At 45.7% G+C, this 15,424-nt stretch overlaps 1 long non-coding RNA gene across 1 annotated transcript; it reads right to left on the reverse strand.

Annotated features, from left to right (window-relative positions):
* Positions 1 to 6,937: 6,937 nt before the first annotated feature.
* Positions 6,938 to 15,150, reverse strand: LOC137859780 (uncharacterized). Its single transcript, XR_011098538.1, has 3 exons — positions 14,879 to 15,150; positions 11,595 to 11,716; positions 6,938 to 7,608 (listed from the first exon to the last, which is right to left on the reverse strand). It is a non-coding gene; the product is annotated as an uncharacterized lncRNA (long non-coding RNA).
* Between the last annotated feature and the right edge of the window lie 274 nt (positions 15,151 to 15,424).

A 15,424-nucleotide genomic window follows, 5' to 3' on the forward strand; every position in this document is an offset into this window, starting at 1 on the left:
CTCTGAAAAGACATTTTAGACATATTTTCAGTGGTGTTTGAAATGAATGCAGAATGAAGATGAAATGATGAATTTTAATACCAGAACTTATTCCATTAAAAATATATATCTTGTGCCTCTATTATCTGCCTTCCTGATGCATGAAGGTGTTACCCACAGTACGTGAATTTTTCCTCTTACTATTCGTTGCCACATACCTGCTCCCACTCCAGCCAGGGAGGACTGGGTTGGTCCCTATGTATACTGGAACAACAACAACAAACAAACAAGCAAAAAAGAATATATTTTTACCTATACACATAGTGCTTTTCTATCTGTTTCTATGTGTGAGTTTTTCTTGTTACACCATTCTGCGTTTGAGAACCCAAGTCCCAAAACATCCTGAAACCCTTTTTCCTCAGCTCCTATCCTGCAGCTGGCTTCATGGCTTTTCCTGCAAGCAAAACCTGTTGACATGGGGAAGTCACTTCCACAAATCCACCTTTTATTTGCCCGGTGCTTCATGTTTTCCAGACGATTCAACTGAGACAATGGGATCCGATTTGCAGAAGTACCGGGTTGTGAATGGAGTCAATAACTGCTTTCTGTAGAGAGGAAATAGCGTGAAATTAGCAGGGTTCGATTCATTAAGTGTTGCACCTTATGGAGGGATTATGGATTCCATCAGTGGAGAAGGATGACTCCTACAGTGTTCTGAAGGCTGCAGTGGGTCACAAAGTGAAGACAAAACAAGCACCCACTGGGGAGCACATCTGGGGATAAAAGCAGGTGGGGAGCCCAGTGCATGGGGTGAGGTTTGTGGGGCACATCATGGGGCGGGAGGATGCCATGCGCCAGGGCGTCCATGGGAAGACCCAGAAGTGGTCGGGACACCCAGTCTTGCCTGTAGGGAAAGATGAGCAAGCTGGCTGCTTTACCCAGAGAAAAGAGCAGGATCATAGCAGTCTACAAATACGCAAAGGGCTGACACAAAGATGGAAGCAAGCTCCAGTTCCTGCTACCTGGGGAAGGAGCACCACGTAATGGATTTAAATTGAAGCAAGGAGCATGGACGTCAGATGTTACAAGAATCTTTCAAGGTAAAAGGGATAGTTAAGCACTTGAATAGATCAACTAGGAAAGTCTCTATCATTAAAGGTTAGGCATTTATCCTACCTGGATATCCTAGAATTTATCCTACCTGGGGCAACGGGATTTACTACAAGACTTGATATCCTTTCCAGTATTTTTTTTTTCTACAATTTCTATGATTAAATAGGAAAGTAATTAATAGTGCCAGGTTCTCTGAAAAAACAGCTAAGAGGCATGTCAGATTTGGCAAAAATTAATAGATACTTTTGACCTTAATCTTTCTGTACGTTAGTTTTCTATTTACAAATCAGGAATAATGCCCACTCATCTCACAGGAGTGTCAGGAAGAAAATTAATTAACTTTCCGAAGCATGCTTGCATGAGCAGGAGCAGCAGTACTGAAAATCCCATGAAGAAATTAATAATTCTGCCTGCAGAGGAGAGGGTGGGTAGTGTGTGCAAGGGGAGGGCTGGATGGACGAGAGCAACACCAACAGTTTATCTGTCACCGTGTGATTAAAGATTAAAGCAGAACAAATGCACTAAGATGTTAAGTCAAGAATGTGTCTCCCAGACTTCACAGACTTGATTTTCCAGCCCTTGAAATATTTCTTTGTAAAAGTACACACACGCGACATGCAGGGCATGTTTTCATTTATAGCTAGTTGAGTTTAGAATTAGAGTGCAGCTCTAGCAATTATTTACATAAATATACTGTAGAAACTAGGAGAATCGTATAAACTTTTACTAATAAGTATCCTGGAGTGCTCTATATTCAAGTTTTTTCATGGACATCAAACTTCCTATATTGATTCTTTGGAGAAGATTCTCCTTCCTGAATGCAAAAACAAACAAACAAACTTATAAACAATGAAAGCTGTAAGTTCAGCTTGCCTTGGCTGTTTTGCCTAATTCTAGTGTCCTTTTGCAAAGGTTTAATTTGCCCATGAGCATGAGGGCTTCTGTCAATGCAAGCACTGCAAGGGAAAGTCTCTCTCTGCACAACCCCAAGGTGTGATGCCAAGCAGGCTTAGACTCAATTTACTCTACATCAGATCATTCATTTCTTACCACAGATGGAATTGTATAATGGAGTTATTTATTTTTGGCCAGCATTAAAAATAGATATTGCAAAGTGCCAATTCAGCGCCCAAAAGAGCTGAGATCCATTACGATCGCTGGTGGCGTGAGGCACACGGTGTCTGCTGCACCCTCACCGAGCACAGCAGAGCAGCATGGGCATTTCGGAGAGAGGAAAATGAGCTTCCCAAAAGCAAACCTCTGCTCATCTGGGGGCAGCGAAGGAATCACTCGGACATGGGATTTGCTGCAGGGCTTGTTCATCCCAGGAAGACTTTGGTGGGGAAGCAATGAAGGTAGCAGAGGAACCTGCCCAGAGATCTCCACCCAGCCGGAGGACATCCCTGCAGACCTGGGGCCTCATCCTGGGCTGATGGGGGAGTGAGAAGTGCTGGCCTCCTGCACAGGTGCCTTCTGGCCTGGGGTCAGCAGCAGCACTCGACCTAGCCTGGAAATCCTATCTCAGGTCACAGGTGTTTGTCGCTATCCAGCCTGACTGAGTGACTGATGGCTGCACAGGCAATCTGGTGTTCAGACACTGTCCTCTCCGTTCAGAGCAGGGCTTTCCGGTGATTCCTAAACCACAATCTTTTTTCATTGTCTTGACACTAATAAATCCTAAAAATTCAGGTAATATTTCACACTCAGGATCCAAATGGCAAGCGTGCATGGCATCCCCAAGATGATGAAATGCGGTCATTCTGGATAACAGCCTGCTGGCTCCACCCGCCACCCCAGGACGCACTTGCCATTCCAGGACTAAATCATTGCTGTTAATAATAAGGAGTTCAACTTATATGGCATTTTTCACCCAAAGATCACCAACTAGTGTTTACAAACTTCAGTTCAGCCTCAAAACACAATAGGGTAGCTCAGCACAACCAAGGAAACTTGGGCCAGTTTAATTTTTTTCTTCTAATTTTTTAAGAAACGCATTTTTTTATGACAAGGTGGTGAGGTCCTGCCCAGGCTGCCCCAGGAGCTGTGGGTGCCCCATCCCTGGCAGTGCCCAAGGCCAGGCTGGGGGGGTTTGGGCAGCCTGCACTGGGGGCAGGGAGGGACCATGTGGTCTGTAAGGTAATTTTTTCCCAAATTTATTTCCTTTTAGCATTTATTTTGATAACTCCTGCTGTGGAATTTTGGGGTTCCCAGCACGGGGGTGCTGGGCTTGGCCATGGGGCTGCCACACAAGAGCAGACCCGTGGGCAGTGAAGGTGCCCGGGCTGTGCACGACTGGCTCCCACATCAGCAAAATAATTCACGGCGAGGTCTCCCTCCTCGCAGCATTTAACTTGCCAGCTGGCTTTGAACACTCCTGGTAGACATCCTCTTCTGCCTTTGAATTTCATGAACTTTGAGACTTTTAGGGAATGCTAAATAAAATATTTTTCTGACAAAGCAGCAATGAATCATTGAATAAGAGAGCCAGGAATCCACAGGGGAAGCTTGGACTTGTGGGTTTTGCTAAAAGTGGTTTGAAATGTGTTACTCCTGCTCTGCAATTACAGGATAGCAGACAAGAAGAGCTGACACCTGAGAGGTACAGGTAGGAAATTCTTCCTTAGGTAAGAGAATATGCTTTTTTTTTTTTCTTCAGGTCCTAGTATAATTTTTTTATGTGCAAGACATGAAAACTGCTTTAAAATCTCAATAAATAATTTATTGTGGAATAAAAAGCTTATTAAGTACGCAAGAGGTTCCTAAAAGTCTTGAATGTGTGATTTTGCACAGCTGTTACAAAATAATGGAGGGATGCAGAGAACATGAAAGTGAACTGTGGAAACTACAGATAGAAGCAAGGGGAGGTTTTATCAATTTATCTGGCCTGCACGTGGGTCATGGCTCGGCACTGCAACCAGAGAGACTCCAAAGCAGCTGCGTTTGAGCCAAGGTCATGGCTTGGCCACAGCAGCTAATCCTCCATCATCCACACAGGGGCTGCAAGCTTCCCGGTGGTTTATTTTGGTGCAGGGAATGTGGTTGTTACATGAAAACTGAGACTTTGTGACGGCGTAGAGGTCTGTTTATTTTAAGGAGAAAAAAACAGGCTTGATTAGCCTGTGGCTTGCTTTGGCAAAGTCAGCAATGAAAAATGAAATTGTGTTTCAGATTGAATTTATTCCTTTAAAGTTCTTTAACTTTCCTAAGGACTTTCCTAAAGAAGACTAATTTGTTGATTTAGCTTTATTGATTCCGTTTTCTGTTATGCTAAACAAAGAAAACACAAACTTGCTCCACAAATTTTAAAAAATTCCCTCTGCCTTCAGCTAAACTGCAGAGAAGTGGTGTTTTCCAAGCCCGAGCTGCTGCCAACCCCCTGCCAAGCCTCACTACTGCTGGGGCTGCCCAAAACTCCTGACAAGGACGCTCCTCAGCAAGGACAGCAGCATGCACCCAACAAGCCACAGGACACCAGCACTTTTTGGGGGAATTGTTGAAGGAATCAAGAGTTTTCCAGCATCGGAGAGGGCTGCCCACAGCACCCATCCTGGGCTGTTTGTGCTGGGGACAGCTGGTGGGATGTGGGACCTGTTGTGGTCTAACCCGGCTGACAGCTCAGCACCACACAGCTGTTCCCTTACCCTCTCCCACAGTGGGATGGGGGAGAGAATCAGAAAAAATAAAAATAAAATTTTAAAAAAGGCTGTGGGTTGTAATAAAGACAGTTTATTAGGACAGAAAAGAAAGAATAATAATTATTATTATTATAGTAATAATAATGTGTATAAAACAAGTGATGTACAGTGCAATGGCTCGCCACCTGCTGACCAATGCCGATCCCATCCTTGAGCAGCGGCCCCCCCAAACCCAGCCAGCCACCCCATATGAATTATTCAGCATGACCCCAGAAGGTATGGAACCCCCCTTTGGCCAGTTTGGGTCAGCTGTCCTGGGTCTGTCCCCTCCCAGCTCCTGCTGCACCCCCAGCCTGCCTGCTGGTGGGACAGAGCGAGAAGCTGAAAAGCCCTTGGCTTGGTGTAAGCAGATTTTTGGTCATAGCATTTCAGAAATTGGAAATTTAGGCTGAAAACTCTTCCATAGCAAGGAAAAAAAAAAAAAAAAAAAAAAAAAAACAACCAACAACATCAACAAAAAAATCTTGATACCTAGAGCAAATGAACATTTAGAATCCAGCATCGTCTGTTACTCTTTCTCTTTTTTCTCTGTTGTTTTCCTTGTCCTTTTCAGACTCTAACAAGTCTGAAAATTGGACTCTGAAAATTGGGTTTGCAGAAGCCAGTTCAGCCTGTCACCTCTGAAAGAAAATGATACCCACACCATCACTCTGGGGAATAGCACCGCCGCCCTGCACAGCCACATCTCTCCCAGAGCTGCTCGCCCAGCCCACCACGTGCAATTTTAGGAAGTTTTCGGGGGCTGAGCCCTGGGAGCGAGGCCGCACACCCAGTGCCCTCACGGCATGGACAGACAGACGGACAGACAGACAGCCTCTCCTGGCAGGGGCTGCAGCTCAGGGGCCAGGTGAACAAGGCAAGTTCAAGCCACAGCAGTCATCGAAGGGCAGGCTCCAGGTTTCATTACAGGGAGTTACAGAAGCGAACATTGGTGATTCACTGCGTATCGCCACCTCGGTGTTTCATGTTATACTTCCATAGTACAAGGGGTGAATGCATAAATCCATCAGAAAACCTTTGGGAAAACTATGGAGGATATCAAAAGCCTGCTTTGCTGGGGTTTTGGCATACCTCCTCGCGAAGCATCCATCTCAAACCAAGCTCTTACTGCGCTGGAGAAGATAGTCAAGCATCTTCCAAGGGCACTGTGATTTATACCTTGCAAAGCCTTATGCCAAAACATCAGTGCTTGAGATCGTACCTCGGCTTCGCAGTGCTTCCTGAGCAGCATAAGCCAGGCAGTCAGACCCAAAAGCACGGACACAGCTCTCAGAAACTGCTCCCACTGCATAATACAGCCACAGGAGGTCAGGTAACCACGCTGCTCACCCACGGGAGAAAGGCAGCAAAGCAAGAGCCTAGCAGGGCAGTTTGCTCAGCCCACAACTCTCAGCCTCCCCGTGGCCACCGGGAAGTCCCTGCGAAGGCTGGGAGAGGCAGGGGGAGCATCGCAGAAGGGATGAGGTGGGACATGAGGATCCCCCATGGGGGCGGTTTTGCAGTGGGGGCACCAAGGGTGCCCCTCGCCTCTTCGCTCCCATGTGATGCTTGCATTAGGGGAACTTCATTCCCTCTTGCTCTGTGTTCACACCCAGCATCCTGAGCCACCCGTGGGCAGCCGAGGCGTCACACCAACACACCACCACTCACCAAGAGCCAAACCCTCGCCCCCGCTGCCCCCCAGGCACCTCCAGCCATCGGCAGAGCCCCAGGCACTGGGGGAGCCACAGCAGCTCCTCCAGCACAACGCTCCTCACCCTGCTGCCCCCACACCGCCACCTCCCCCAGGCTTCCAGCCCCGCTTCCAGCACCAAAGGCGGCTTTCGGGGCAGCAAAGTGCCAAAATTGGTGATTCTTCGCACAGTTGCCGCGGAATTGCAGAGGCTCGGATGATCCCTCAGACAAATGCTAAACTGCCCACGGAGATTTAACAGTTTTAAGAGTGATAGGTGCAGTGAGAAGCTAGCATTATGTTTTATTAAAGCCTGTTGAAAAGTTTATGGGCTTGCTTCTGAATGAGGCTTTTTCTCCCCCTAACTACATCTCATTACTTCTCCCGAACACACTGTCAGTCACTCTCGTTGTGTTTGCACATAGAAAGGGGGCTTTACAGGTCATCTTATTTGTTGGATCGCAAATATAACAAAATGCTGCAAATGACTTAAGGCACTTGGACAGCTGAGCAATTAGAATCCCCAAAAGCTTCTCTAATTAAACAGGAATTTCTTTCGTGCTGTAAGTGGTGGGGTTTGTTTGTCGTTTATTGGAGAAGCTCTAGCCAGAACGCACGTAAAACCCAAAATAGCGTGCCTCCATGTTGCAGAGAAGGATTTTTAAGCCAAAACTTCTGATGGAAAATTTTCCAGCCTGTTTTGAGCAGGGAAAAAGAGGGTTGGGCATTGACACAAACCTGACACCCACTGTGCCCCCCTGACCTCCCAAGGCCTGGCCGCTGCAGGGCAGGCAGGTGCCAGCAGCACCCCCCTGTGTGCAGCCCACAAGCCCCCTGCCCCGACAGCCCCATCTGGCACGGGGAGCACCTAAGGGCCCCCGGCTGGGTCCCATGTTATCCTGGAGAGCACAACGTCTCTGGAATCGCAGATTTTCAGAGCTGTGGATGTTTTCCCTAATTGTATCACTGGATGGAAACCCGCCCCGGTTTTGCAGTGACTGGTGTTTGGCCTTTTTGCATCGTTGCCTTTATAATCCTGTACAATATTTCCTCCAACCCTCCGGAGAACGTCAGCATTTACGTACAAATCACATTATTTCATCTCAATTTGCATGCATCTTTCAGCCAGCCTGGTGTACAGGAGAGCTCCTGTGGTAAACAAAGATATCAAGCCATTAAAATGCAGTAACTAACTTTCAGGAACCATTTGACTAATTCCATGATTCGGGAACTCTTAGGCAGCCACCACAGCAAACCGTGGGGCTAAACGGCGTGAATGCTAAATAGTCAGACCTGCTTAGCTTTCCTTCAGAGCACCAGCCTGATTTTGAGTTTGTATGTGTGGTGCTTGTTTGTTCCCTTTATCCTCCATGTGCTCTCCTGCTGGGAAACTGAAAATACGTACACAAATAAGGTGATCTATAATGGACTCCAGTGGGAATGGGAAGCAGAATGAAGAAGCCCTAAAGCAGAAATAGCTTTGAAACAGTGATATTTATGATAGGAACGTATCATTTCACTTAACTGGCATTGCCACAGGCACAAAGAACAAGGTTTCTGCCTGCATTTGCCTATCTGCAGCTGCAACTGCTGCCTACCTACTGCAGGGAGGGCACTGACTGCTTCCCCCTCCCCGGGCAGCTCTGTGCAGGGCTCGTGGCAAACGCGGTGAGGGACCCCGGGCACCTTCACCGATGCTGGACAAACACAAAGACAGGCATCAGGCTTCAGTTGTTTGGCTTTCACGTCTCTGAAACAGCTATTCATTGAATGAGTATATCTTAAATGTGCACTTGTGTGGTGGGCATGCAGCTCGCAGTAGCACTGGTTGGGTTTTTCTCATCACAACGTGCGCTCATTAAGCAGGATTTGATTTGCTGTAAGGACTGTCATTCCCCGCTCTCCTCTTGCAGGAGGCAAGTCGGTGATCCTGCTCTTACCCATCAAAAAACAGGAGGAATTTAAATTGGTTTGCTGAACGGATGCCACCTCGATTCAGCCTCCGGGGACTGGTTATTTCTCTAGATTAATACATTCACCTTAATGCAACGGCGGTTTTGCCTCCGGGGTGAGACTTTCATTGCAAGCTGGAGTGATGTGACAAAAAGGTTAAAAATCCTTAAACCCCAACTCACGACTACAAACGAGCTTCAATGGGAAATATATATTTTTTTTCTCCACATAGCAGAGATTTGATTGGAAAACGTTTTTCAGTAGAATGCTTCTGGTTTGCTAACCCTTTCTCCCTACCCCATGAGCTGATTTTAAGCTTCCAGGAGCAGGCCCTAGGACCACGCAGTCCCATCCTCCTGCCCAACTCCCAGCAGGCAGAGTGGAGCCAAGGGCCAAGCAGCTGCACTGCATGCCTGGAGGAGATGCGGGTTGCTGGGGGCTTCCCTGGCCCCACTCTTCCAAATTTAGCTTTTTTGAAGGCAAGCAATTCAACAGCATGGTCTTCAGCAAGGACAGCAAGCATTACCCAGCTAAAAGGCTCAGGTATAGATCCTCATTTATGTATGTCATGGCTGGTGTTATTACACATCGCTCAATTCTCAAATTAAAAATGGGTAAAACATCCTTTGTCTCTTCAGACATACCATACGCTGTTTCAGGGGGATCACTGAATGCTGACAGTAGAGACCAGCTGGCTAGAAATAGGAGCTCTGGAGGAAGGAACTCAGTAATGCTGCAAAGTATTTCTCATCAAGATTTTTCCTACAAGTATTTTTTCCATCAGAAAACACTTATTCATCTAAGACATTTTTTTATTTTTATTTTTTTCATGGAAACACATCAGCTAACTGAAGCTTTTCTGGAAAATGACTCTCAAACCCAGGGTAGGATTTCTGGCCGGGCCCTTTGCAGAGCAGCCTTTGGTGCTGCTTTGGAGAGACTAACGGAGCCCATGCTGCAAGTCCATGCTCTGATCACCAGCCCCAGGGCCTGAGATCCCCCCAGTTTTCAGGCCCTGCTCCGTGGGGTGCATCCCCCTGTCCCCACAGCGGGGGACAACTGCTCAGCACCACCCACCGCTCCCACCACCCAAACAATAACTTTGCCCTCCCGATTTTCCAGCTGGCACAAAAAGGCTGGGGTTTCATTCCCCACCAGAAGAAAATATTCCTTGAAACCTTTGGGTTTTGTCACAACAGAAAGCATTTCTAATTATATTCTATAGGGCAAAAACTAGACCAAGCTGGACAGTGTTCACCTGGAGGTGCCAGTTATCTGGTCGATGTCTCTTGTTGTCACAGAGGCCTTCAATCTCTTGCAGTGGCAGTTTTATGTCCCATCAGTTCCGTTGCCATCAGTGAAATACCCCATGAACAAGTGAATGGAGAGTGAACCTATAATCAGCCACAATGGTGGCAGCTCAAAACTACTCCACATCTGCATTATACTCCTCCAATCCTTTAAAATATTAGCCTTCCAGCAGCATCTCAGACTGTTTTAAAGTTAGAAGTGCACAATCACCTTGCAGCACGCCGTTACCTGAGCCTGACCTTGGAGCCATCTGTATGTTCAGCACAGTGCAGTGCCTACCCTGGGAGTTCAACCTTACTGCATGAGCAAACAGCTGCCCGAGACGGCGTCCCCGTGCACATCCCTAGTCCTGCCAAATGGGGCACACGGGTTCACAAAGCCCAAATGCTGCAGGACAGCACCACATGCAGTGTCCTGGATATACAGCATGAAAATAAACCCAGGCCTTGCTGATTCACAAATTAAATAAATAAATAAATATTTTCCTGGAAGAAAAATTCAAAATACCCCAGTAAGACACAGCTATTAGTGAGGGTAATGCAGCACCACCAGGCTCCGTGCCATGGCAGGGAGCAGCAGAGCTGCTGCTGTGTGCTCACCTTTCTGCAGAGAGCACCTGCAGAGTGTGGCAGAAGGGAGCTGCTACCTCTGAAGACATTTCACTTGATATTTGCTGGTGTGGGACTTGGAGACACCCATCTTGGCACAAGAACTGGAAGAAACCCACAGTGCTTTGTGTCAGGGGCAAAAATATTCCCCCCAAAATCCTTCCTTTTGAGGGTTGCACAAAGGTTATGCAGAAGAAATGCACACCCGTACCTCAGAGGAAATGCTTGAATGTTTGGGAAACAGATGGATTAGCATGAAATAAGCATGGGAAACATGCAGATTTTTTTTTTTTTTTTCAAATGGCACCCGAGTCTAGAATTTCCCCTTCATTCATTTGCCTCTTTCCTAAAAATGCTGCAAAAGGGAAAAAAATACAATAACCTTCCTTGTTCTGTTTCTGCAACGAAACTAAATAGATTTCTTTTTGGGCCAGCCTAAGCCAGGATTTAACTTCACCGTCTTTAAAGTTGGAGAGTAAAGCAGAAACAACAATCCAAGCATCTCTCGGCCTTTGGTGGGGTATCAGGACCTGCTCTGGCATGGGTCAGGAGGTTTCTGGGGACACCACAACTCTTTCCTTCCCGTGGTGGCTGAACTTTATTTCCAGCTACGCAGAAAGACCCACTCAGCAAGGAAATTAATGACCTGCCAGAAATACTGAAAGCAGTACAAACCAAGTATAATACGAAACAAGGGAGTGCTGACATATTTTGATAATTCGAGATCCACACCTTGCGATAATAATGAATTATTTGAACTTCTGTTGTGTTGAAGTACCAGCTGCACTTAGTTTCATTAAATTGACTTACATTTTTAATAAAACATCGATCATTAATTACATAAAATACTGGATGTCTATTGGGATCCTATCCTCTTTTCCTTGAGGTTAACAGGCATGGCATTCAATATCAGCCTGAAGCTTTGGCAAGGAATAATCAAGTTTCCAATATCCCGTAAGCTCAAATCCTAAAGCACAATGTCAGCTTTTCAATATGCTTTACTTTCTACCAGATTTATTTCTTACTTTTCCTTACTGGAAACAGGGAGCTTCCTTCCAATCAAATAGTCAATATTGTCGAGGGAAAGCACCGGCTGCTGTGACAACCACAGGTTGGGTGCCCCGTTTTCTAGGGACAGCATGGTTTGTGCATGCATGCACCTGCACACATGTCTGTAACCCCATTTCCAGTGCAACACCAGCAGGTAGTGAGTCCCTCCTCGCTGCACTCTCGTAACTGTGCTGTGTTTTTCAGCTGTCCTACCTGGGCTCCCTCACGGTGATACATTCAGCTTCTTATTACTTCTCTTCGTCAGTTCCGACTTCCAATAGCATAATATGCAAAGCAGCTATCAAGCACATAGGAGATGTCTTTTTGTAATAAATCTATAATATGAGAATAATGTAGTCTCAGATGGGGAGAGGATATATGCTTAAATGTCAGACATGAGATTTAAAATTCAGAGTCTGCTAAGCTAGATAACATCCTTCACATTTGCATCTGTAAGATAAACAATGAGCTCCATCTCGTTTAAGATACATACTCCTGGCCTAATGCCCTGAGTTTCTAGACAGTAGCTCTGTCAGTGAACTGCCCTGTACCCGACCAGCCTGTACCTGAACTGGGGTCGAATTAAACAGAGTTGATGCTGTCTGTATGAAGCTTTTCTATAAGTATTTGATCTATGCAACTAAATGTATTGTGATAAAAAACATCCAATTAATTAACAATTGCATTACTTTGGATTTCACTGAGATGCTTCATGTGTGTAGCTCAATCTGACTGAACAGGATAAAAGGTTAATACATTTCTATAAAACATCTTTGAAATAGACGAATGTTTCCAAACTATAGAATTTGTCATAATGGGCTCCCAACAGCATTTTGCTTAGTAAAAATGAAATTAAGATTTTCTGTGCAAGAGTTGCTGTTGGGGCCAGCCCTTCCTCATGCTCTGACACAGCCAGAACAGCCCCAGGCACCCAGGCAGGGCCCCCCCCCCGCCTGGCCAGGTGCCTGCACATCCCCTGCTGACACCGGGGCCTCCAAGAGTAGCTACCAAGAAAAGAAAATGGGGAGAATGGGGGAGTCTTCACACCACAGCCTCAGATGGCCGTATTCTACTCCTGCTTTGGTGAATCAGTAGAGGAATATCTGTCATTAAATAAAAATAATAATAAAATTGCACAACCTCAAATTAAGATCCAATGTTTATGAATATTCACTGTAAATATCATGCCAAAATATGTCTGGGCTCAGATGCCTTTTGTTCACAAAGTCTTGACAATTAAAATGTGCTAATGACATGCAGATTATTACAAATTTATCATGCAGATTTTATGTTGATGAAAGTTTAAATATACACTGAACTATCAGCCACAGACAGGGAGATGCTCATACATTGTGACACTGCAGGAACTGAGACTGAGTTCTGATTTCCTGGCATGCCGCCAGGAGAAGTCGACGCCTCACAGAATATCCATCTTTTGTCCAAAGGAAAGCACATTACAAAGTCAAAGCGTTTTATTAAAAGACAAGAAAGGAGCAAAAACAAAACAAGGACTATTTTCAGAAGATAGCTAAAGCTGCAGAGGGATTCTGCCTTTGCAGTTCTCCTTATTCCCTGCGTCCCCGCTAAAGGTTCAAGCACACTTTAAAAATGAAGAACTAAAGTTGATGCATGACTTCTCCCAGCGCTGGGATTTAGTAAACCATATGTTGCATTGATAATGGGTGGGTTTATCTATTAGCTCTTTTTACAGTAACGAGCATTCAAAGACATTCTGACTCTAAGACACCGAGAGGAAGTTTCAAGGGTAAACTTTGAAAAATAATTCATTACTAGGTCATTGGCAGGCACTGTTTGATCATCTTAAGTCATAAGTTTACAACTGTAAATGAATTAATTCAACTGAAAAAATACCTTCTGGGACAATCTGAGTGGATCCAGAGTCCAAAAGCAAAGAGTAACTACAGGGAGCTACAGCACACAGCTGTCACCTGCAATGTTCAAATACAGTATTCTGGATGGAGAGCAGATAAATGCATGGAGTGTCAAAAGTGGTGTGAATAAGGAGTGGGTAGGAGCCACCTGATGCTCATGAGGAGTGTCTTAGAGGCCACATCCTTTCTCATTGGTGTCCAGAGGAAAAAAAAAAAAAATCAGTACTGTTCATGAATGCCATGTGCAATCCTGCAATAAACTACTTTGGAGAAGAGCTTAGCTAACAGAAGAGATCCCCTCCTTCGCATCCAACAAGTAAAAGAAAACCTCACAGTACGCATGCAAAAGCACTGAGACTTCTGTATAAAATCCACAAACTTAGCTCACTTCTATTCTTAGTGATATGACTGTCAACAGGTTCTGTGTTACCTCTGTACGTTGTATTTCCATTACAGACTTTTCACAAATTTGCATTCTTTCAAAACGTAAGCCAAAATTCTCATTATAAGAGTCTCTACTTGCCTCAGTAAAGATGGATGAGCTTTAAAAAGAACAATTTCAAACACTAAGTGCAACTTGAGTATTATAACATGAACACAGCTTTAATTTTGAGAGGTAGACACAGCAAGATATGGTGTACGTGGGTGTGATTCATACATATTAATGCCCTAAGTGTGTCATTTGTCTTTACTTGATGTAAATTGCATTTGTCTGTTAGGGCAGAAACTCAACCTACCATACTTTTAACTATTAGCAGCTTCATATGAGAGCTCTGCAAGGAAGAGCACAAATTAAAACCATGTCAGCTGCTGCTCCGGTACAGCACTGGCACCGGGTACAGGTGCCACGCTCCTGACACATTAACTGCTCGGCTCGAGCTGCAAACCCCCTGAGAAATGCAACTCTCCCCAGTAAATACACAGAGTCTTCAGGCTGAAATGCATCTGTAACTATTACTAGCACTCCATGCTTTTCAGATTTGCAATTTTTCAACTTCTAAATTACGGCACTTACATTCGTGAAGAAATCATCTCATTTGTACAGAGTTACCAGCCCTCGTGTACCGCAGTATGATAAAACAGCTGAACAGATTACCCCCAGGCAAGACTGCGTGTATCCTGTTGGTGTACATTTTATCTCTGTTCTGATCCTTTCTCTGGTAGGAAATTAGATCAACCCTACCAGATACGGTAATTTTCCTCATGTCATCTTTTACTGACTAATTTTTTTTTCTCCTCCTGTAGGCAAGAGTGAATCAGAAGCAGCGATAGCTGATTTCAAGTGCTTTTATACTTGGAAGAATAACTCTTGCACTGAAGAACCAAGTCTCCTCTGCTGCTGTCCAAACAACTACCAAACCCAGGACCATTCAAACCCTCACCTTGGACTCTGCTTCTTCAATTCCTACATCACAACAGCAAAAAGCACAGCAGCCACCCTTGGTCTATGCAACCGAGAGCAGCTTGGGATGAAAACCTCTACAGGGAATCAAGAAGAACGACGCTTGAATCCAAGTGCTGCAGTTTCTCCCTTATACGCACACACCTCACCCGTTATCCCCCGTAAGCGTGAAGCCCAAGCCACACAACTTCACCACCTCTCACCTGCAAGTCCTGGTGCCCCTTTGTCTTGCCTGCATGCACAGCCCTCACTGCTGCAGGCTCATTTCGGCACAAAGCCACCTCCCCACTCAGCTGCTAGCAGGCAGGCAGATGAGCCCTTTGGGGGCGGTGTGGGTGCGTGTTCCTTCACCAAAACCACACAGACAATGTTATACAAAACCTGGACACCCTACTATTTGTTTTTTCCTTTTACAGAGTATGATCTCTGCTCCTGGGTGAGAAATCCAGTCCTGCTGCTGTTTATCATGGAGAGACTCAAGGACCAGGCAGAATATAAATGGGGAGAGACAGAGCTGCAGCAAAAGGCAAAGCAGGGGGTGGAACCCATACCCACCAGGACAGCCACACATCCTATCACAAGACAACTGGGGAGGCCTGCTGAGGCACCCCAGCATCAGCTGGATTCAATGGCTTTAAAAAATCCCACCAGCAATGCGAAAGCTCTGCTGCTGCTCGTGCAGCCTCACCAGGGAGCACACCTGCAGAAGGGATGCTGAAATGTGCCACCAGCACTGCTCGAGGTGGGCA

The sequence above is a fragment of the Anas acuta genome, chromosome 7, assembly GCF_963932015.1.
Source record: "Anas acuta chromosome 7, bAnaAcu1.1, whole genome shotgun sequence".
Taxonomy (NCBI): Eukaryota; Metazoa; Chordata; class Aves; order Anseriformes; family Anatidae; genus Anas; species Anas acuta.